Below are 21,878 nucleotides of genomic sequence, written 5' to 3' on the forward strand. Positions count from 1 at the left end.
TTTCCACAGCAATGTTCTCTTTCTCAGCCTCTCTTTAAATCTGTCTAGGTCCAACTGAAGCTCCATCGCATGCTTCAGCTTGAGCTTTTTCAGCTCCATATGGAGCCTCCTTGCCTCCCGCCTATCCACCAGATCATCTCGCCCTGGAAGGTGTCTTCCTCCTAGGCAGATCCTGATTCTCCATCAAATCAACATGCAGGTTTTGCTCCTTTCCCTCCAAAATAGCATTCTTCTCCCATGTGTGCTCATCAGCCTCCTTTGCTGCCAACAAGGCCCTCAGCTCCTTTTGCAGCTCCTCCTTTTTAGTGAGGCCTTTAATAGGACATTTGAGCTCCTTGCAGAACTTTTTGAGTGAGGCACCAAATAGGTCTCCAACCTCTCCTGCTCAAACACAGCTGCAGCTCCAACTGATGGCTCACCAGACTGAGACATGATTGTGAATCAAACTCAATCAAAAAGAGAAAAGTCAAACCAGTATGTTGAGTGTATTGGTCTGTGATATGAAATGTAATGTACACCAATCAATGTATGTAAAGTACAAATATAAGTCCTATCCTTACCGCTGTTCACTAGTGTTAAAAATTGGGTCTCTAGTTGGCAGTGGTTTGCACCCTGTCTAAGTAGGGACCCTCACTCTAGTCAGGGTAAAGGAGTTGCATAGCTGAAATAACCTCTGCTCACCTCTTGGTAGCTTGACACGAGCAGTCAGGCTTATCTCAGAGGCAATGTGTAAAGTATTTGTGCACACACACAGAGTAACACACTGAAAACATCACAAAAGTACTCCAGACATGTTTAGATTAATAGACAATATTTATCTGAGTAAAACAAGACCAAAATGACAAAAATCCAACATAGACAAGCAGAGATATGACTATTCAAAGAATCAATCTTAGTAAAGAGTTTAGAAACACAATATCTCCAACTGGGGCTAAAATGGCGTCTTGAGAGAGTTGTTCCCAACAGTCCGACGCCACTCGTGAGAAAGTGCGGGCTGGTCACAGATTTGCATGGGCCCCAGGTACAGTACCTTAGAAAATGAGGAAACAGAGATGCTGCACGGAGTCAGGACGGTGAGGCGTTGTTGGAGCCGGTGTGGCATTGGTTCCTTATTCGTACTGGGGAGATGATGCGTTGGTTCCTTACTGCTAGGTGGGAGAGACAAGGTGTTGGTTCCTTATGGTTGCAGGGAAGGTGATGCAGCATCCATGGTGAAACGTCGGTTTCTTGCGATCCAGCGGGGTCGATGAATCCAGCTGGTCAAGACATGAGACGTTGACTTTGCAGTGCTGCAATCACACCTGGGGCCACAGGTGCTGCGGCAGACTCAGAGTCAGGTGTTACAGACATCAGTGGCATGGCACTTGGGACTCACACTGTGGTGAGACTTTGGAGGCGCTGCAGCAAAGTCAGGCCCGTGGTGTCAGTCATTGCACTCAGCGGGAACCATGGCTCTAGTGCAGGTAACGGCATAGAATTGGACAGCAGCGCCGGTTCCGAAGTCACTCTGGAGTTGACATGCTTGTTTCTTCTTGGTTATACCAGAACTCACTCCCAGCACCTGGGCTCTCTTGCTGAGAGTCCTTACTTACCAAGTGGTGCCAAAACCATTTCCAGAAGTGTTTGATGTCCCTGAGACTCCTTAACAGGGGGCAAGCTCAGTCCACGCCTTTGGAGAACATTTGGAAGCCAGATGTAGAAAGCAAAGTCCAGTCCTTTCACTCCCAGGACAGAAGCAGGAAGCAGCAGGCTAGAAAAGTAGCAGGTAGAGTGACAGTCCTTCCTTCAGCATACAACTCTTCTTCTTGGTAGGATGTCCTCAGCCCAGAAGGATTCTAACTTTGTGGGGTCAGAGTTCTAGTACTTATACCCATTTCTGTCTTTGATGTAGGAAAACTTCAAAGAAAAGCCTTTGCACTGCACAAGACCCTGCCTTTCCTGACTCGGACCCAGACACTCCAGGGGTTTGGAGTCTGCTTTGTGTAAGAACAGGCACAGCCCTATTCAGGTGCAAGTGTCAGCTCCTCCCACCACTCTAGCCCAGGAATAGCCATCAGGATATGCAGGGCAAACCTGGGGTCCCTTTGTGTGACTGTCTAGAGTGAATTCACAAACAGCCTAACTGTCATCCTGACCCAGACATGTATTCCACAAACAGGCAGAGGCACAGAATGGTCCCCCACTGTGGCTGGACATCAAACAATTTCTCTTTTTGGGATGTTTTTTCTCTTTCTTCTCATTCTTTGATTCTTACCCCAGTGGTGATCAACAATACCCATTTGTTATTATCCTCTTATCTTACCTTGCCCTCTCCCTCTCACAAAGAGTTTCTTAAACCGTCCTTATGGCATAATGAACATTTGAAAACAGGCCACTTTATCGAAAGTCTTGGAGGGAACATGGTAATATTTGGGTGTCTGACCTCTTTCAAGATACAGACCCTATTACATTTCCAAAAATTTTAACAAAATTCTAGTGTCCTACTTCATTCCAATCTCAATTTTCTCTCCTATTAAATGCAGTACTTGATGTTTTTCATTATCTATATGATTCCCAAAACCTATCTCGTATTATACATACACATTCCCAAATCCTCACTTATGTGTAAATCACTATTATTTTCACCTGTGTTGAGACCTTATTCTAAAATTGAATTAGCACGGGAAAAATATATCATTATTAACTGGTCTATATCTCTTTGGGGTAAACTTTGGCTTAAAATTCATAAAACCTCTCAGCATCACCCATAGTTTAGTTTTTCTATAAACTAGCTTTTCATTACTCCAATACTGTCACTTAATTTTCTCAACCATCGTCCAATGGTTGCTGGTCCTGCTCTCAAGCCAGTTGTGGTCTACTACATATGTTATTCTGGTGTCTTAATACTCTGGCCTTTTGGTACAAAGTTTGGATTCAAATCAAACTGATCTTTCATACTTCAACTTTTTTTAGTATTTCCAATACATTTCTTGGTAGTCTTGCAGATCCCACTGATTAGTCCTTGTGCTTTATCAAGTTGTTGGACCTCTTATTGGCCATTGCTTTTTAACAAACAACCCTCTATGAGAAATGCTCTTCAAATATATATTACAAGGCATTTGTTACCACCATAGTCTGGATAGGGCATTTGTGGGCTCCTCGGTCCATGCAGGTAATAGAGACTCATTTTGGCCACCAATCACAACATATTCTAACATAACATAATATATGTGTAAATCTTTCATATGTACCTTCTGTACTGCTGGAAAATTTTAACCCCTACGGTGCCTTGGGTGAGCTGGTCTCGGCCACGGTTCCCATGTGCCTGGGACAAGACCGGCTCGTCCTGCACCGGGCCCAAGTAGGGAGGGCTAGCACTCCTCCCCGTGGGCCTCCCACCCTCACCCCCCATCATAGATGGAAGGGGAATCGCTTCCCCTTCCACCCCCGACTCCCCGGCCCCGCCCCAGTGATGTCTGATTTACGGAAGCATGCGATTGCGTAAGCATACTTCCAGCGCGATGCGGAAGAGAAATGCTAAGCATTTCTCTTCCGCCCGGGAGAATGGGTGCAGGCAGAGACATTGAAAGAAAACAAAGTCTTTTCCTTTCTTTTGATGTCATTCTGAGCATTAATTAGGCCAATCTGGCCTGGGGGGGGGGGAAGGGGGGGTTACAGAAGTCACTAGACACCAGTTTTTTTTTTTTTTTAATGAAATTGGCATGAGGTGAGCGAACCCTTAGGAAAAAGTCGCTCATCAGGGGGCAATAATTTTATTAGGCTTATTCTGCCCCCCCGGTTGCAGATCGGCCTATATTGATTAGGCCGACCTGCCCCCGGGGGGGCGGGGCAGAATCCACTAGACACTGTTTTTTGTTTTCTTTTTTAATGAAATTGGCATAAGGGGAGCATCCCCTTTGGCAAGAGTCGCTCCCCGGGGGGCAGTTTATTTATAAGCTTTTTCTGCCCCCCTTGGGGGCAGATTGGCCTATATTGATTAGGCCAATCTGCCCCAGACTCGGTATAAGCCACTATACACCAGGGATTCTTTTAAAAAAATTTACATTGATAAGGGGAGCGACCCCTTAGGCAAGGGTCTCTCCTCTGGGGGGGAAATTGTTTCTAGGCCATTTATGCCCCCCTTGGGGGCAGATCGGCCTATTTTTATTAGGCCAATCTGCCCCCAAACAGGGCAGGACCCACTAGACACCAGGGATTTTTTTTTGCACCAATTTCACGCAAGGGGAGCGACCCCTTAGGCAAGGTCTCTCCCCTGGGAGGCAAATTTATTTTAGGCCTTTTTAGCTACCCTTGGGGGCAGATTGGCCTATTTTTGTAAGGCTTATCTGCCCCCCTAGGGGGGCAGAAACCCCACCAGACACCAGGGAAGAATTTTTTTTTCAAAAAAAGAGGGTGGGGGTATGGCCATACCCCCACCCCAAATAAATGGGGACAAAGTTGTTCTGCCCACCAGTGGGCAGATGGGGCAATTACCCCTGATCCACTCCCGGGGGGGGCAGAAATCCTACTAGATGCCAGGGAATGTAAAAAAAAATAGTGGGCTGGTGGCTACCAAACAGTACGGGCATGGTCATGCCCCCGCCCCAACTGAAGGGGGTAACAGGTTTCAGCTCTCCCCTACACACTAAAACATGTTATCCCATGGCAAGCAAGAAGACATTTGATTATTTGGGGTTTTGGTTTTACATTTGGGCCATGAGAGCCTGGCTAACTCTCAAAATCGTTCCACTTGGAATGGTGAGGGCTGCACTTTTTGGACTTTGGGACACTCCCATGTAGAAAAATCCACAAGACCTAGACAAATCTGAAAACTAAACATCTGGGTGAGTCCACAATGGTGTGCTTCACATGCACCCTGTACCATTTTCTCACCCACAATGCCCTGTAAACTTCTAATCTTGCTGGAAATCAGACAGTTTTTCCCACTTTTTTGTGAGGGAACCTTCCGGAATATGGAGGAATCCATAAAATTCCTACCACCCAGCATTGTCGCATCTATACCAATAAAATTTTTGCCCCACTTGTCAGCCTAAAAATATTGTTTTTCACACTGCCCTTTTCGTTCTTCTTTGGTTCCCCCTAATTTTGACATGTGTTTGGCTCTTCGCTGTCACAGGCACTTGGCCCACCTACACAGGTACGTTGGAGACAGAGGGGAACGTTGGGTGGTAGGAAATTTGTCCCTGTGCGGAAATCCACATAGAAATGTGGGAAATAATAGATTTTTTTTGGCTGACTTTGAGTTTTGCTGAGGATTCCGGGTAACAAACACTGGAGGAGCAACACAAGTCACACCTCCCTGGACTCCATCGGATGTCTAGTTTTCAGAAATGTTTGGGTTTGGTAGGTTTCCCTATATGGCTGCTGAGCCCAGGACCAAAAACACAGGTGCCCCCGCAAAAACAGGTAGATTTGATAATTTTGATGTGTCCAGGTAGTATTTTGGGGCATTTCCTTTCGCGGGCACAAGGCCTATCCACACAAGTGAGGTACCATTTTTATCTGGAGTCTTGTGGGAACACTGTGTAGAAGGAAATTTGTGGCCCCTCTCAGATTCCAGAACTTTCTGTCACCAAAATGTGAGGAAATAGCGTTTTTTTTTGGGCCACATTTTGAGGTTTACAAAGGGGTAACAGAATCTTGTGACAGCCCACAAGTCACCCCATCTTGGAATCCCCTAGGTGTCTAGTTTTAAAAAATGTATAGGTATGGTAGGTTTCCCTAGGTGCCGGCTGAGCTAGAGGCCAAAATCCACAGGTAGGCACTTTGCAAAAAACAGCTCTGTTTTCTTTGGGAAAATGTGATGTGTCCATATTGTGTTTTGGGGCATTTATTGTCGCGGGCACTAGGCCTACCCACACAAGTGAGGTACCATTTTTACAGGGAGACTTGGGGGAACGCTGGGTGGAAGGAAATGTGTGGCTCCTCTCAGATTCCAGAACTTTCTGTCACCGAAATGTGAGGAAAAAGCGTTTTTTGGCCAAATTTTGAGGTTTGCAAAGGATTATGGGTAACAGAACCTTGTGAGAGCCCCACAAGTCACCCCATCCTGGATTCCCCTAGGAGTATAGTTTTTAAAAATGCACAGGTTTGGTAGGTTTTCCTAGGTGCCAGCTGAGCTGGAGAGCAAAATCCACAGTTAGTCACTTTCCCAAAAAATATCAGTTTTCAATGTAAAAATGTGATTTGTCCATGTTGCGTTTCTGGTCGCAGGCATTAGGCCTACCCACGCAACTGAGGTACGATTTTTATTCGGAAACTTGGGAGAAAAAAAGAATAGTAAAACAAGTGTTATTGCCCCTTGCCTTTCTCTACATGTTTTCCTTCCAAATGTAAGACAGTGTGTTAAAAAGACGTCTATTTGAGAAATGCCCTGTAATTCACATGCTAGCATTGGCACCCCGGAATTCAGGTGTGCAAACAACCACTGCTTCTCAAGAGCTTATCTCATGCCCATTTTGGAAATACAAAGATTTCCTTAATACCTATTTTTCACTCTTTATATTTCAGCAAATGAATTGCTGTATACCAGGTATACAATGAAAACCCATTGCAATGTGCAGCTCATTTCTGGGCTCTGGGGACCTAGGGTTCTTGATGAACCTAAAAGCCCTTCATATACCCACAACCAGAAGTGTCCAGCAGATGTAACGGTATATTGATTTAAAAAATCTGACATCGAAGGAAAAAGGTACAGAGTAAAATGTGGAGAACAATGGCTGATTTTTTCACCTCAATTTCAATATTGTTTTATTTCAGCTGTTATTTTCTGTAGGGAAAACCTTGTAGGATCTACACAAATGACCCCTTGCTGAGTTCAGAATTTTGTCTACTTTTCAGAAATGTTTTGTTTTCCAGGATCCAGCATTGGTTCCACACCCATTTCTGTCACTAACTGGAAGGAGGCTAAAAGCACAAAAAATAGCAAAAATGGGGTATGTCCCAGTAAAATGCCAAAATTATTTTGAAAAATGTGGTTTTCTGATTCAAGTCTGCCTGTTCCTGAAAGCTAGGAAGATGGTGATTTTAGTACCACAAACGCTTTCTTGATGCCATTTTCAGGGGGGAAAAAACACAAGCCTTCTTCTGCAGCCCTTTTTTCCCATGTTTGAAAAAAACGAACTTTTTGCTGTACTTTGGCTAATTTCTTGGTCTCCTTCAGGGGAACCCACAATCTCTGGATGTTGGGGGAAAAGGGACACAAATTTGGCATGGGTAGCTTATGTGGACAAAAAGTTATGAGGGCCTAAATGTGAACTGCCCCAAATAGTCAAAAAAAGGCTTGGCACCTTAGGGGGAGAAGGGGCTAAACCACATTAAACATCTACTGCATTTTTATCCTGCACCCTTGCACTCAGTATTCTGTTATTCTTTACCAATTCACTTCTCCTTTTTTCTATACATCATATCAGTTTATGAGTTGTTAGCTGCTACTACTATTACCTGGTCTTTTCTATTATATTCTGGGCCCTTTTTACTTTTGCCTTTTATGTTTTTGTCATGTTCCAGTTTTTTCTTATAAATATAAATAAGTGTTCATGCACTATGTTTAAAATATTCCATTACCCATAATATACCTCTCTTCTATTAATAATGTATTGCTTTATCAGCTGTTATTTTGGCTATTCTGTTTGTTGTATCGTATGCCTTGTATTTTAATTGACTGAATACAACTTTTAAACATAAAAAACAAACAACCACATGAAATCCTCAGAAATAGTCCATATGCCTTCACCAGTCATCATGTCGTTTATTTGTTTGTTATATTTGTCGATGTTTCAACCCAGAATAAAATAACCATCAGGATATAAATGATATGGGTAACGTGTGAAAAAACAAATGAAGATAAATAGCAAATACATTTCCCATTTCAAGCACTGTCTAAGAGTAGTATATACTACCTTACTCCCAAATGTTGGTAAATGCTGCAGAAATCTGGCAAGTGTGTAAAGTTACCCCCGTGTAATGTCCATACAAAATACTTACTTAGGGGGCAAGAAGCCTACAAAAATCGATTCAAACTAGGAAGGTATGTACATATACATAATACAGATGTAACCCAACGACGGACATGTAAGAAGGCACTTAACCCCTGAGATTAGAGCCCACGTGGATGACAGGGTATAAGGAGGGCCAAGTATAGTGGGTCCCAACCACAAGAGAAACACAAAGGTTGAGCCAGTAACTCTTTGTGGTACAGTGCGTCATTGTCTAAATCAGGCGCGAGCACGTGCTGACACCGAGAGGAGGAGGCTGCATGAAAGCCAGACCTGGTGCCCACAATGCATTCCAGCCATCGCAGAGAAGGCCCCTAATGTCTGGGGGGGGGGGGCTGTCAGATATTAGAGAGGTCACAAAGCCTGAGGGAAAGGGCAAAAGTAACATGCTAGGAACTACCAAAGGAAAGAAAGGTGGTTAGTAAGGCTATAAAGAGAGGAAGGTCTTAAAAATAGAATAGGAAACCATGGCAAAACATAGAGCGGAGACCTAGCTGGCCCCTAATGGGAACCATAAGTGAAGCACGATAATGTATGGCCATATCCAACATGATTAAAGGGTCAAAAAATGCACAAAATAATTAACAAACAGTTATTTTAAAAAATAACATAAAATAACAACTATGTTGAAAATATCAGAAAATAATCACAATAATAATTTAACTCAACACTAGAGTACTCAAAAGAAAGAAGGACTTGATCAAACCAAGGCCTCAAGGCATTCAGTCAGGCCCACTGGAATCATGCAACTATGCAGCCGCAATGTTTATCACATAATTATATATATGCCGCAGCTGCCACATAATCCATCATCTGCTGCATAATCTGCAGATTTTAACAAAAAAATTGTTTCTAGCTCAAAAAGTTATTAAAAATGCAGCAACACTTGTTGCCACAGTTTGGAAGATCCAATGCCAATGTTTACTGGTCAACTTTCTGCTTATTGCTGCATTCGGGTGTTAAACTGGTATTAATGAGGTGCAACCAATAGCCAGACAGAGTAAAAATGTCACAATAATGAGGTAATAGTATCACAAACTGTGCTGCATTACACTACCTAATTTTCCTTTTATTGCCTCATCATTTGCTCAAATCTGCAGCATATTTTGGCTCTCCCCTGCTGCATAATTCCAGTGGCCCTGCATATAGTCCTATTACAGTCTTTTAACAGTCCTAACTGAAAGGAATACCAAATGGCTCCTGAATTCATTCCTGGAGCAAAGATTTAAGTCCACGCCACTCTTCATTGGTGTTCAGATCCTTTTTGATGAAATCACAAAGCATTATCCATTTGCACCCCAGTTTTTGTGGAATAATGGTAATATGGACCCCTAGCTGCAGTGTCTGTGCCCCATCAAGTACTTGCTGTCTAATGTCTTTGGGTGAATGGCCAGCCTCAATAAAGTGGGTTGCTGAGGTTACCACACACCCAATCTTCCTCCTGTGTTGGCCAATGTGGAACTTAACTTGCTGTGTGGTCTGGCCTATATAAAACAGCCGGCATAGACACCATATCCAATATACAACTTTAGACGTGTTGCAATTTGAAAAATGTTTAAGTTCCATATTGGTACTCCCATACTCAAAAGTCTTTGTATTACTTGTGAATTGGTGTACCACACACTCACCACATTTGTAGTGTCCTTTAATGGTGGCTAACCTCCACAGATCCTGTGCAGCATTACTTTAAGATTGATTGCCTTCTGCTGAGTGTTCTAGGTGGTCTCTTGTATTTTTACCTCTTTTGTATGAAAACAATGGTAGATTCAGTGTGTGGTCAGTGCTTTGTATAATGTGTCAGTGTTTTTGAATAATGCTACCATCTTATTGGTGTGAGGACAAAAGGTGGTTATGCACAGTAACTGTTGGCTATTTTTGTTAGATTTAGTTTGTAATATCTCCTCCCTATTGCAATACCAAGCTGTTTTCAACAAAGCTCTTACAATCTTACAGGGATAAGCTCTATTCAATAGTCTCCTCTGGAGCTCACGCGCTTCCCTAAAATAGTCACATTTATGGGTGCAGTTATGGGGGAGTCTTAGGAACTGGTATTACTGGAGGCCAGCTCTCAGGGCCCGTGGCTGAAAACGTTGGTATGCTAACAATGTATTCCTTTCAGTAGATTTCCTATATAAGTATGTTGCCAATTTACATTCATCATTTCTGATCAATAAATCCAAGAATGGAATCTATTGGTTGTCACGGCTTCCTGTAAACTGCAGATTAGCATGTGTCGAATTGAGGTATAAGACAAACTCTTCTAGTCAAGATACAGAGGGGCATATTTATACTCTGTTTGCGCCGGAATTGCGTTGTTTTTTTTGACGCAATTCCGATGCAAAACTAACTCCATATTTATACTTTGGCGTTAGACGCGTCTAGCGCCAAAGTCCATGGAGTTTGCGTCATTTTTTTGCGTGGACACCTACTTTGCGTTAATGATATGCAAGGTAGGCGTTCCCGTCTAATACATTGACTCCGAGGCATGTGCGCCGTATTTATACTCCCGGGCAAAATTCACGCCCGGGAGTGGGCGGGTAAAAAAAAATGACGTCCAGCTGCTTTTGTGACGTTTTTTAGCGCCTGGTCAGGGCAGGCGTTAACGGACCTGTGGGCTCAGAAGGAGCCCAGAGGTGCCCTCCCATGCCCCCAGGGACACCCCCTGCCACCCTTGCCCACCCCAGGAGGACACCCAAGGCTGGAGGGACCCATCCCAGGGACATTAAGGTAAGTTCAGGTAAGTATATATTATTTTTTTTGTGGCATAGGGGGGCCTGATTTGGGCCCCCCTACATGCCACTATGCCCAATGACCATGCCCAGGGGACAGAAGTCCCCTGGGCATGGCCATTGGGCAAGGGGATATGACTCCTGTCTTTGCTAAGAAATGAGTCATTTCAATGGGGATTGGGAGTCGGAAAAAATGGCGCAAATCGGGTTGAGGCGAAAAATTTGCCTCAGCCTGACTTGCCCCATTTTTTGGCGCCCAAGCTCCATATTCCCCTACGCCGGCGCTGCCTGGTGTACGTCATTTTTTTCACGCACACCAGGCAGCGCCGGCGGCTAACGCCGGCTAACGTCATTGAATAAATACGGCGCCCGCATGGCGCTTCAGAATGGCGTTAGCCGGCGCTAATATTTTTGACGCAAAACTGCGTTAACGCAATTTTGCGTCAAAAAGTATCAATATGGCCCAGAGTCACTCCAGATTATAAATATATTGTCAATGTACCAGTCCCAGCATCTGATAGAGGATCCAAAAGGATTGGAATTTACTAATACAAATTGGTGTTCAAATACATCGACATAAATATTTGCCAACATAGAAGTGCTACCACACTGTTTATAATAATAACTGCCATATTTTAAAGTAATTAGAAGTCAAGGCAATCATCCAAAGTTCCATAATGAATTTAGTCGGGACTGCAACTGGTCTAGGACATGCTTCTAGTGTCTGCTTAATGCACATACTTGGAGAAAAGAAGAGTGGGGTTTCAGCCCTGATGCTTTATCTTCATTGGAAAAACATATTCTTCAGCAAATTTTGCAAAAAAAGTTTTGCAACTCTATTTGTAAAGCAAAGAAATCAGTTCTCTCAATGATGACAAAATAAAGGCCGTTACTCAGAAGAGATATCTCCGCAGAGGGCAATATATGTTGGCATAGGTTAAACATTGGCACTGGCTAATCATCAGCGTGACTGATCTTTATGTCTTGAATCCCCAACAAGTTATTCCTTTCTATCACTATGGGTCTTCCAGTCCCTACATATAATTGCTTGTTGTAGTTGCCCACGACGTTTATGGAATGAGAAAACCAGATATCATCGGGACCTAAATGATAAGAGGAATATCTGAAATGGCAAAAAAATATGAATTAGCAAAGGAATAATGTGGTCTAGCTTACTACGAATACGAGAAGAATAGTGAATACTATCTCACAGTCAGACCTGGCTCACCTTTTGCGTTTCTCTTGTGGTTTGGAGCCACTACAAGCGGTCCCTCCTATACCCTGTCATCCACTTGCGCTCTAATCTCAGGGAGTAAGGGTCTTCTTACATAGCTGCCATTTCATTACGGATGTATTGTGTATATGTACATTATATTCTATTTTTGTATCAATTTTTGCAGGCTTACCCTTTGCCCCATGAGTAAGTCTTTTGTTAGGACATTACGCAAAGGTGACTTTACACACTTGGTAGACTGCTGCAACCTTCAACAAAATTTGGGTGAAAAGTGGTGGTCACTACCCTTCTCATATAGTAAGCTAGACCACCTTATTCCTTTGCTAATTCATATCCATTTGCTGTTTCAGAAGTACCCTTTATTGTTTATGTCTTAATGAAACCTGGTTATTTTACTTTGGATTGAGACATCGTCCATAACTATAACAAACAAACATTGTGACGCCAGGAGAAGGCATATGGACTATGTGTGAAGATTTAGAGGCATATTTACAAGAAAGTGGCGCATCAGTCCTGATGCACCACTTTTCTGCTGCCGCCCCTGCTCCACCTAACAACATCATGGTTGCGCCATATTTTAAATATGGTGCAATATGGTGGTGGCTTGGACAATAGCATCAATATTAGCATAAAAAAATGTGATGCTAGTGCAGCAAAGCAACGGGCGGCTTAAAATGGGTATGTCATTTTAGCACCTGCTTTGAGCAGGCATTAGAAATGATGGAAAAAACGTTGCAGTGAAATGTTGTAAATTTCACTGTGCCATTTTTTCGGGCCTCCCTGTGTCAAAATGCCCCCCTTACATGCATAATGCCTGGAGCAGGCTTTATGTGGCGCAAAGGTTTACAAAGTGGTGCAATGAAAGCATTGCACCACTTTGTATATACGGCGCAGGAGAAAGGCCTCCTTAATACCGCCTTACTGTAAAGAAAATGACGCTAGGTAGGCGCAAGGTGGTGCTAGGGACTTGTAAATATGCCCCTTAATGTGGTTGTTTGCTATTAGATATATACATGCATTTGTGATAATGTAAAGGGACTTGTTTAATTCCTCCTTTCTGTGACTCTTTTTTTTTTTTACTGGGGGCTCTTGCACATGATTTCACTGCAATTAGTGGATGTAAAAATGCCTTTGTGGTTTACATATAAATGAATACAATAAATGTTGTCAGAAATCATAATGGCGGTCTGAAGCATGAATACACATGGTGACAACATTAATTGGCATTTAAATAATGTATTAATTTTTTGAGTGACACCTACTAGTGTCACTGGATGTCCTAATGGGTTTATGGACAGCTCTTGTATCCTAGTAAGATACAGTAAAATGCAGGTACTGCACACCCACACAACCACACTTAAATACTCATTTTACTATCTCCCCCCTCCGATAGCCTTAAATGTTTGTCCCTTTGACTTCTTGAAAAACACACACATTATGGTGCTTTTTTAAGTATTATGAATATTCTAAATGCATACTCACTCCTCATACACGTGGAGTTTGCCTAAACTGCACTGATCAACACAGTGTTGGCTAAACCTTTCAGCAGTCAAACACACTTAGTAAATCATGGACCACGGTACTCAAAAACACAAGAGGTATAACACAGCAGGTCTTCCAACAGCTCTCCCTTGCACTGCAAAGAGGTTTATAGTGCTCGCAGTGCAGCACCTTCTGCTCTTGTCTTGCTTTTCTGCTTGCCCTGTCAGGCCCCCACCGCCTTCCCTCGCTCTTCCCGCCCTTTTTCACTTTGTGTCCCCCTGCTTTAGGCCCCCGCTGTGTTTCCGGCTGTTTTTTCCCACCTGCCTGCCCCTCTGCTCTCCCGCCCACATCCTCCTCCCACCCCTCCCACTTCAGGACCTATATATGGCGGTCGCTGTGTGATGGCAGTGAGCAGGTCCTCCAACAAAAATCTCTTGCACCGTGAAGTGCTTTATAGCGCTCGCAGTGCAGTACCTTCTGCTCCTCTTAGCTTGCCTGTCTGCTTTCCCTGTCAGGCCCTCACTGCCTCACCTCGCTCTTCTCACCCTTTTCATTTATCACGCCCCTGCTTCAGGACCTCACCGTGTTTCGCACTGTTTTTTCCCACTTGCCCGCCCCTCTGTTCTCCCGCCTGTCTTCCACTCCCATCCCTCCCACTTCAGGAACTATTTATGGCAGTTGCTGTGCGACCACGCCGCACGTGCGTGCAGTGGGCGCGTGCAGCGCCCACCAAAGGCAAGCCCGTCTGCGCCCGTCAATGCCTGGACCAGGCCCAGTGCCAGGAACCCTGGTTCTCTTTACACCAGCCAATATTATACCGCCGAACTCTGGGCCCTGGCCCCCAGGAACCAGGACAACAACAGGGATAACAAGTGCTACATCTCCTCCCCCTGGTTCATGGTCGACCCTTCACATGCCGCCACTTCACCTGCAACTTCCAGAGTGCCTACACACCAGAACAGCCTCCTTCCAAGCTCGCAAAGAATCTCCAATGCCTGCTGATCAATACCCGCTCAGTCTGCAAACAAGCCACGGACACCATATCCACTCTCCAGCCAGACCTGATGTTTATCACTGAGATCTGGCTCTCACCAGCATAAGAACCTGACACCCCAAAAAGATGCAAAATGATCCACAAGGACCGCCACAACAAAACTGGAGGAGGCATTGCCATCATGCTTAAGGACAACCTCCCATGCACCACCTTCGAGAGAGGAGTCCCATCCCATGGAACAACCAAACTTCAGAATACAAATCGACACCAGAACACCCATTCGAGGAACCTTTGCAAAGAGACCACCTGGACCAAGACCCACGCTCTGCAAAGCCATTGCTGACTTCATTGCACCTCTAGCCTTCTACTTAACAGACTACGGGGGTCATTACAACCAAGGCAGACCACCGAGGTTATGGGAGCCAGAATACCGCCAGTGCTGGCGGTATGGCTGGCTCCGTATTTTGATTTTTCTGCTGGGCCAGCGGACGGTAACAGTGTTACCGTCCGCTGGCCCAGCGGAAAATTCACATCAACATTGCCGCCGGCTCGTAATTGAGCCGGCAGCAATGCTGATGTGCAGCGGGTGCAGTAGCACCCGTCACGCATTTCACTGCCCGAAATTTGGGCAGTGAAATGTGTGACAGGGCTCTGCCTGGGGGCCCCTTCACTGCCCATGCCAAGTGCATGGGCAGTGCAGGGGCCCCCAGGGGTCCCCTGAGCCCCCTTACCGCCAGCCTCTTCCTGGCGGTGCAAACCACCAGAAACAGGCTGGCGGTAGGGGAGTCATAATCCCCAGGGCAGCGCTGCTTGCAGCGCTGCCCTGGCGGATTATCACCGCCGGGGCTAAAATGGCGGAATACCGCCGGCCCCGGCGGTGCGACCGCGGCGTTACCACCACGGTCAAAATATGGGTTTTCGTACCGCCAGCCTGTTGGCGGTACGAATGCCACTTTAACCATGGCGGTCACCGACCGCCAGGGTTGTAATGACCCCCTAAATATTCATAGGAGATCTGAACTTCCATCTGGATGACCCCAATGACTACAACATCTCTAATCTTCTAGACAACCTAAACAACATCGGACTCAAACAGCTATTCACCAGACCTACCCACACCGACAACACACTCTCAACCCCATCTTCACGACCAGCGAGAAAATCAATTTCACCCACACAACGGAGCTTACATGGACCGGCCACCAACTAGTACATTTCACCATAGCTAACAGACCGGAACCATTCACCACACCTCTGCCTCCTCCTCACTTCAAATGGGGTAAGGTCACAGAGGCACAATGGACCACTGCCCTCCAGCCCACCAAACCATGCACCTCCGGCAACCTTGAATGAGACGCCAGCAACTTTTCTGAATGCCCACGCAAGAAGCTCTGCCTCTAGAAGATCCAGCAGGGCGACCAGATAGTTCACCCTCGAATTATGCGCACACATGAGAGAATGCAAAAGGCTGGAAAGGCAATGGCATTGCATGAGGGAGCCCTTGGACCACACCACCTTAAAAAATGTGCTAAACAAAATACCATCGCTGTCTCAGAGAAGCAGAGAAGGCTGCCTTACTCAGCCACATTAAGGAAAGCACCATCCACCTGAAGGAATTCTTCAAGTTCGCCAACCCAACAGCCACAGAGAACAAGATCCATTCTTCCCAAACTCTCTGCAACGCTTTTGCCGACTACTCCCATGATAAGATCACCGCCATCTACAGCAATTTCCTGTCTCAACCTACCAACGTAGATCACCTTCTAAAACCACCGGAGGTCTTCACCAGCCATGTCATGACAGACTACGTGTCACTTTCCACACAAGAAACAGCTGCCCTCATGACTTTTACCCACTCAGACTCACCCAATGACCCCTGTCCACACTACATATTCAACCTGGGTCAGAAGGAGATATATACAAGAGATATATTACAACCCTGGCGGTAAATCCCACTTTCCGCCGTGCAGAAGACCGCCAACATACCGCTGCGGCTGTGGAATTCCGCTACAGGTATTACGACCCACAGCTCGGAATCCACCACAATACAGACACCCATGCAAGTCTGCCACACCAAAGGTCAGTGATAAACTGGCAATACCAAAACCAACACCGTCACGCCAACGGGAATACGCCCACAGTATCACGACCCACGAATCAACGCGGCCGTCTTACAACCGCGGTATTCCATTGGCGGTACACACCGCCGCGCTCAAAATACACACACATTTAAAAAACACAACCACATTGGACAATTCGAAATACACACACCTGATACACATACACCCACCACTCCCACACACCCAATCCAATATATAGCACACACCCACCTCACCCACAAACCCTTACTATCAACATTTTGAAAAAAGGCCAGAGAGAGAGACTACCTAAAACACCAGCATCCACAGACACACAACACCTTCACTTACACAACATCCACACACCTCGAACAACACACACAAACACATCCCCTCACACATCACAACAGACACCACCTCACACATCACCCACACCACATCATGGCACCCCAAAGACACCCCAGGTTCTCTGAGGAGGAGCTCAGGGTCATGGTGGAGGAAATCGTCCGGGTAGAGCCACAGCTATTCGGATCACAGGTGCAGCAGACATCCATTGCTAGGAAGATGGAGCTATGGCGCAGAATTGTCGACAGGGTCAACGCAGTGGGACAGCATCCAAGAACACATGATGACATCAGGAAGAGGTGGAACGACCTGCAGGGGAAGGCACGTTCCGTGGTATCCAGACACCAGATTGCTGTACAGAGGACTGGCGGTGGACCCCCACCTCCTCCCCCACAACTAACAACATGGGAGGAGCAAGTCTTGGCAATTATGCATCCTGAGGGCCTCGCAGGAGTAGCAGGAGGACTGGACTCTGGTAAGACATATCTTTACTACTTTATCCCCCACACCCCAACTGCATGCCATCACGTACTGCCACCCTTACCCTCACACCCATCACCCCAACAACCCACAGATACCCCACTAACACAACCCACACATCCCAAAATCGAGCCCTGCATGTAACACCAATGCATGGACACCCATCACCAAAGCATGTCCAGTACAGAGACTCACTCATGCCCCAAAATCACCAATCACACAAGGACCAAGCCAATAATGCAATCACAGGAGTAGAGGGTCACTCACCCATTGCACAAGATGGCACACACAGATACAATAACTATGCATTTACACCCCAACAGGACCCATACCCAACGTCACCGGACAGGAGGTGCCAGACATATCCAGTCCCCCCACAGAAGAGACCCACAGTGATGACAGCAGCTCTGCACGCCTGGATCAAGATGACCAGCCCGGCCCATCAGGGACCTCGGGACAGTCGGTTCCCCTGACACAGTCACAAACCACCACAGAGCCTCCCCCCTCAGGAAACACCACCACAGCACCCACCCAGCGGGCCCATCTCTCTGTCCCCAGGACACGTCAATCAGCAGTGTGTCCACCACTACAGGGAACCCAGGCAATCCCACTAACACAGGACGATCAAGGTCCTGGGGGCAGTGGCAGTGGGCACACGGTTCAGGGGACAGAGGAACAGGATAACAGGGAAGCTGGGAGGACTGCTGTGCGACAGGGGGAGGACAGGCCCAGGGAACCCACTCTCCATGAGGCACTCTCCAACATCATGGGAGCATACCACCATTCCCAGGAAACCATGGGCACGGTACTGGCCAAGTTTCAGGAGACCCAGCGGCTGCAGGAGGAACACTACCTGGGGATCAGGGAGGACTTGAAGTCCATCAACACCACCCTGGTCACCATTGCAGGGGTGCTGGCAGACCTTCTCAACACCAGGAGGGACACAGTGGCACACCAATGGGCCCCTGGCACTAGCCTGGACGATGAACAGCCCTCCACCTCTGCCGGCGCTAGTGGACAGGAGGCACCGCCACAGGAACAACAGGACCCCAGCACCCCACCCCCTGCAGATGGAGAACTACCCCACAAACGGTCCCTGAGATCCAGGAACAAGACAGAGAACATTGCCAAGACCCCCGCCAGGAAATGAGCACCCCCTGAATGTCACCCTTCTGTCCCACTATGTCACCCTGTCCATCCTTAAACTGCCATTGCTCCACTTCCTATGCCCCTTTGGAGAATGCACCTGTGAAACAAATAGACTGGACTCTACCATGGACATACCTCCACCATCACAACCAGCCCATTTTACAACCCCCTCCACTTATTTGCACAGGAATAAACACACTTCAATCACAAAACAATCTGGAGTCAGTCTGTGCTTTCACAAATGTGTAATTGCAATATCTATGGAATATAGCAATGTCAATTTACTTGTTCACATACCAATGTAACACAGCTGTAGGCCAGGAGTAAACATAGCAGAGGGCACAAAGTGGGACCCAGATCTGTGAAATGGAAAGTCAAAGTGACAAGTCAGTGTCCATACACTGAATGAAAATGACAGACTTATGCTAGCTCCAACAATAGTATGAGATGTGGGAAGCAGTTACATCTTCTTACCTGTGTCTCACTGGAAGTATTGCATGATGATGTTGTTTCGGTTGTCGATATCCTCTTCTGCCTCCTCTTCTTTACTGTCCACAGGCTCCACAGTTGCCACAAGACCACCATCTGGCTCATCCTCCTGCAGAAAAGGCACCTGGCGTCACAAAGCCAGGTTGTGCAGCATACAGCAGGCCACGATTATCTGGCACACCTTCTTCGGTGAGTAGTATAGGGATCCAGCTGTCAGATGGAGGCACCGGAATCGGGCCTTCAGGAGGCCGAAGGTGCATTCGATTATCCTCCTAGTTCGCCCATGTGCCTCATTGTAGCGTTCCTCTGCCCTTGTCCTGGGATTCCTCACTGGGGTCAGTAGCCATGTCAGGTTGGGGTAACCAGAGTCACCTGCAAATGTTGAGGGACAACTGTTAGACACACACTAACCCTTAGGGACAACCCCATACCCAGACACCTATGTCAACTGTATTGGAACCTTGGCCTCACCTATTAGCCACACAAGGTGCCTCAGGAGTTGCCCCATCAAATAAGGGATGCTGCTATTTCTCAAAATGTAAGCGTCATGCACAGAGCCAGGATACTTGGCATTGACATGGGAGATGTACTGGTCTGCCAAACACACCATCCACACATTCATCGAATGGTAGCTCTTCTGGTTTCTGTACAACTGTTCATTCCTGCGGGGGGGACAAACGCAACATGTGTACCATCAATGGCACCAATGATGTTGGGGATATGTCCCAGGGCATAGAAGTCACCTTTCACTGTGGGCAAATCCTCCACCTGAGGGAAAACGATGTAGCTGCGCATGTGTGTCAGCAGGGCAAACAACACTCTGGACAACACGTTAGAGAACATTGACTGGGACATCCCTGATGCCATGGCCACTGTTGTTTGAAAAGACCCACTGGCCAGGAAATGGAGTACAAACAGGACCTGCACTAGAGGGGGTATACCTGTGGGATGGCGGATAGCTGACATCACGTCTGGCTCCAACTGGGCACACAGTTCCAGGATTGTTGCACGATCAAGTCTGTATGTGATTATGATGTGTCTCTCTTCCATTGTCGACAGGTCCACCAGGGGTCTGTACACCGGAGGATGCCGCCATCACCTGCCCCAGCAGACGTGCCTTATAGAGGAGAACAGCGAGCAGAGAGTCATCCAACACTGAGGTATCACAATGTGTTATTTGCAGAAACGTTAGTAATCCGCTATATGCCGGTATCTGTCTGTATTCCCGACCTAGATAGGTGTGACACCGTTTTTTTCCATGCCATGTGGCCCCCTGAAATGGCAGGTGCGTGACCTGTAAGGTGGGACAAGGGGATATGAGGTAACTGCACTGGCGTTGTACACTGTTGCGGTGGGCGGTCGAAGACCGCGGCGCGATTCTGCATTGGTTAACATTGGGCCTCATGGGTCCCAGGAGCCAATGACGATGTACGCCGTCAGTGATGGTACACACTGCCGTGGACATGACCACCATTTTCTGTCTGTTCAATCACTTGATACCTGACCTTCAACAGGAGAGGACCTACACTGCAAGTGCTGCTGTGACCTGTGTCTGGAAGTGACGATGGCTACAGTGTCTGGGGAAAGGGCCCCTGGCTTCACTTCGGAGGAGTTGGAGAAACTAGTGGATGGGTTCCTCCCCGAGTACACGCAACTGTACGGTCCTCCAGACAAACAGGTGAGTACACTGTGAGCATGCTGCATGGGCAATGCCTGCTTTGAGTGGTGTGGATGGAAGATACATGGGGGGGGGCTGAGTCCTGCATGTGCGGATGGTGAGTGTGTGTGGGTCAGGGCATGATTGGGAACTGGTGGGCAATGACTATGATGGTCCAGACGGGTGAGTAATGTCCTTTCCCCCTGTACCTTTCCTCTAGGTCAGCGCCCACCAGAAGAAGGGTATTTGGCATGCCATTGCCAAGGACTTCCGGACCCTTGGGGTCTACCACAGACGGAGCACCCACAGCCGTAAAAGATGGGAGGACCTGTGCCGCTGGAGGAAGAAGACGGCAGAGGCCCAGCTAGGGATGGCCTCCCAACGTGGAAGGGGTGCCCGTCGCACCATGACCCCCCTGATGTCACGGATCCTGGCGGTGGCATATCCGGAGTTGGATGGGCGCTTGAGGGCATCACAGCAGCCACAAGGGGGTGAGTACACTCTCCTTCAGCTGACTCTGCGCGCATACGAGGGGTCAGGGTGGGGAGGTGGGCAATGGGTTCTCCTAGTCCAGGGCGAACTTGGTAGGCTAGGTCCCTTGTGAGGCAGGCTATGTGGCACCCCAACCCCACTAGTGGTAAGAGCCATCTACATCTAGTCAGGCTCCTGTGACTTCCAGGTGTGCAGCAATTGGGCTTAGGCCTCGTACCCCATGGGCATGTGAATATTCTAGGAACTGTTAGTGCATGGCGTAGTGCTGAGTGCTGCTCCCTGTGTGTTGTGTCCGCCAACGGTAGTGGTGTTGCATGCACTGAATATGATTTTCTTCTGTCTTCCCCCCCTTTTTTGTGGTCTCTCTGTTCTTGTGAGCAATAGCATCATCAGGCGGAGGAGCATTGGCACCGGAGCAGGAGGGAGCTGCAACCCACTTGGCCCTGGAGGGTGAAACAACGGAGTCTGAAGCTACCAGTGGGACAGAGGGCGAGGGGAGCTCCACGGCAGGGACAGGAGCAGACAACAGTGACAGCGACTCCTCCTCTGATGGGAGCTCCCATGCGGAGGCGGGCACCTCTGTGCCCACCGCATCAACAGGTACAGCCGCCACCCCCCCACCAGCACCACCCTCCCAGCAGCCCCTCAGCGTGTGTCCCGTGCCCGCTCACCCAGAAGGGTGGGCATCTCCTTCGCCCCAGGCACCTCAGGCCCTGCCCCAGTCAGCCCTGCTGCCATCAGTGAGGAGGCTA

Source organism: Pleurodeles waltl, chromosome 9, assembly GCF_031143425.1.
Source record: "Pleurodeles waltl isolate 20211129_DDA chromosome 9, aPleWal1.hap1.20221129, whole genome shotgun sequence".
In the NCBI taxonomy this organism is placed as follows: Eukaryota; Metazoa; Chordata; class Amphibia; order Caudata; family Salamandridae; genus Pleurodeles; species Pleurodeles waltl.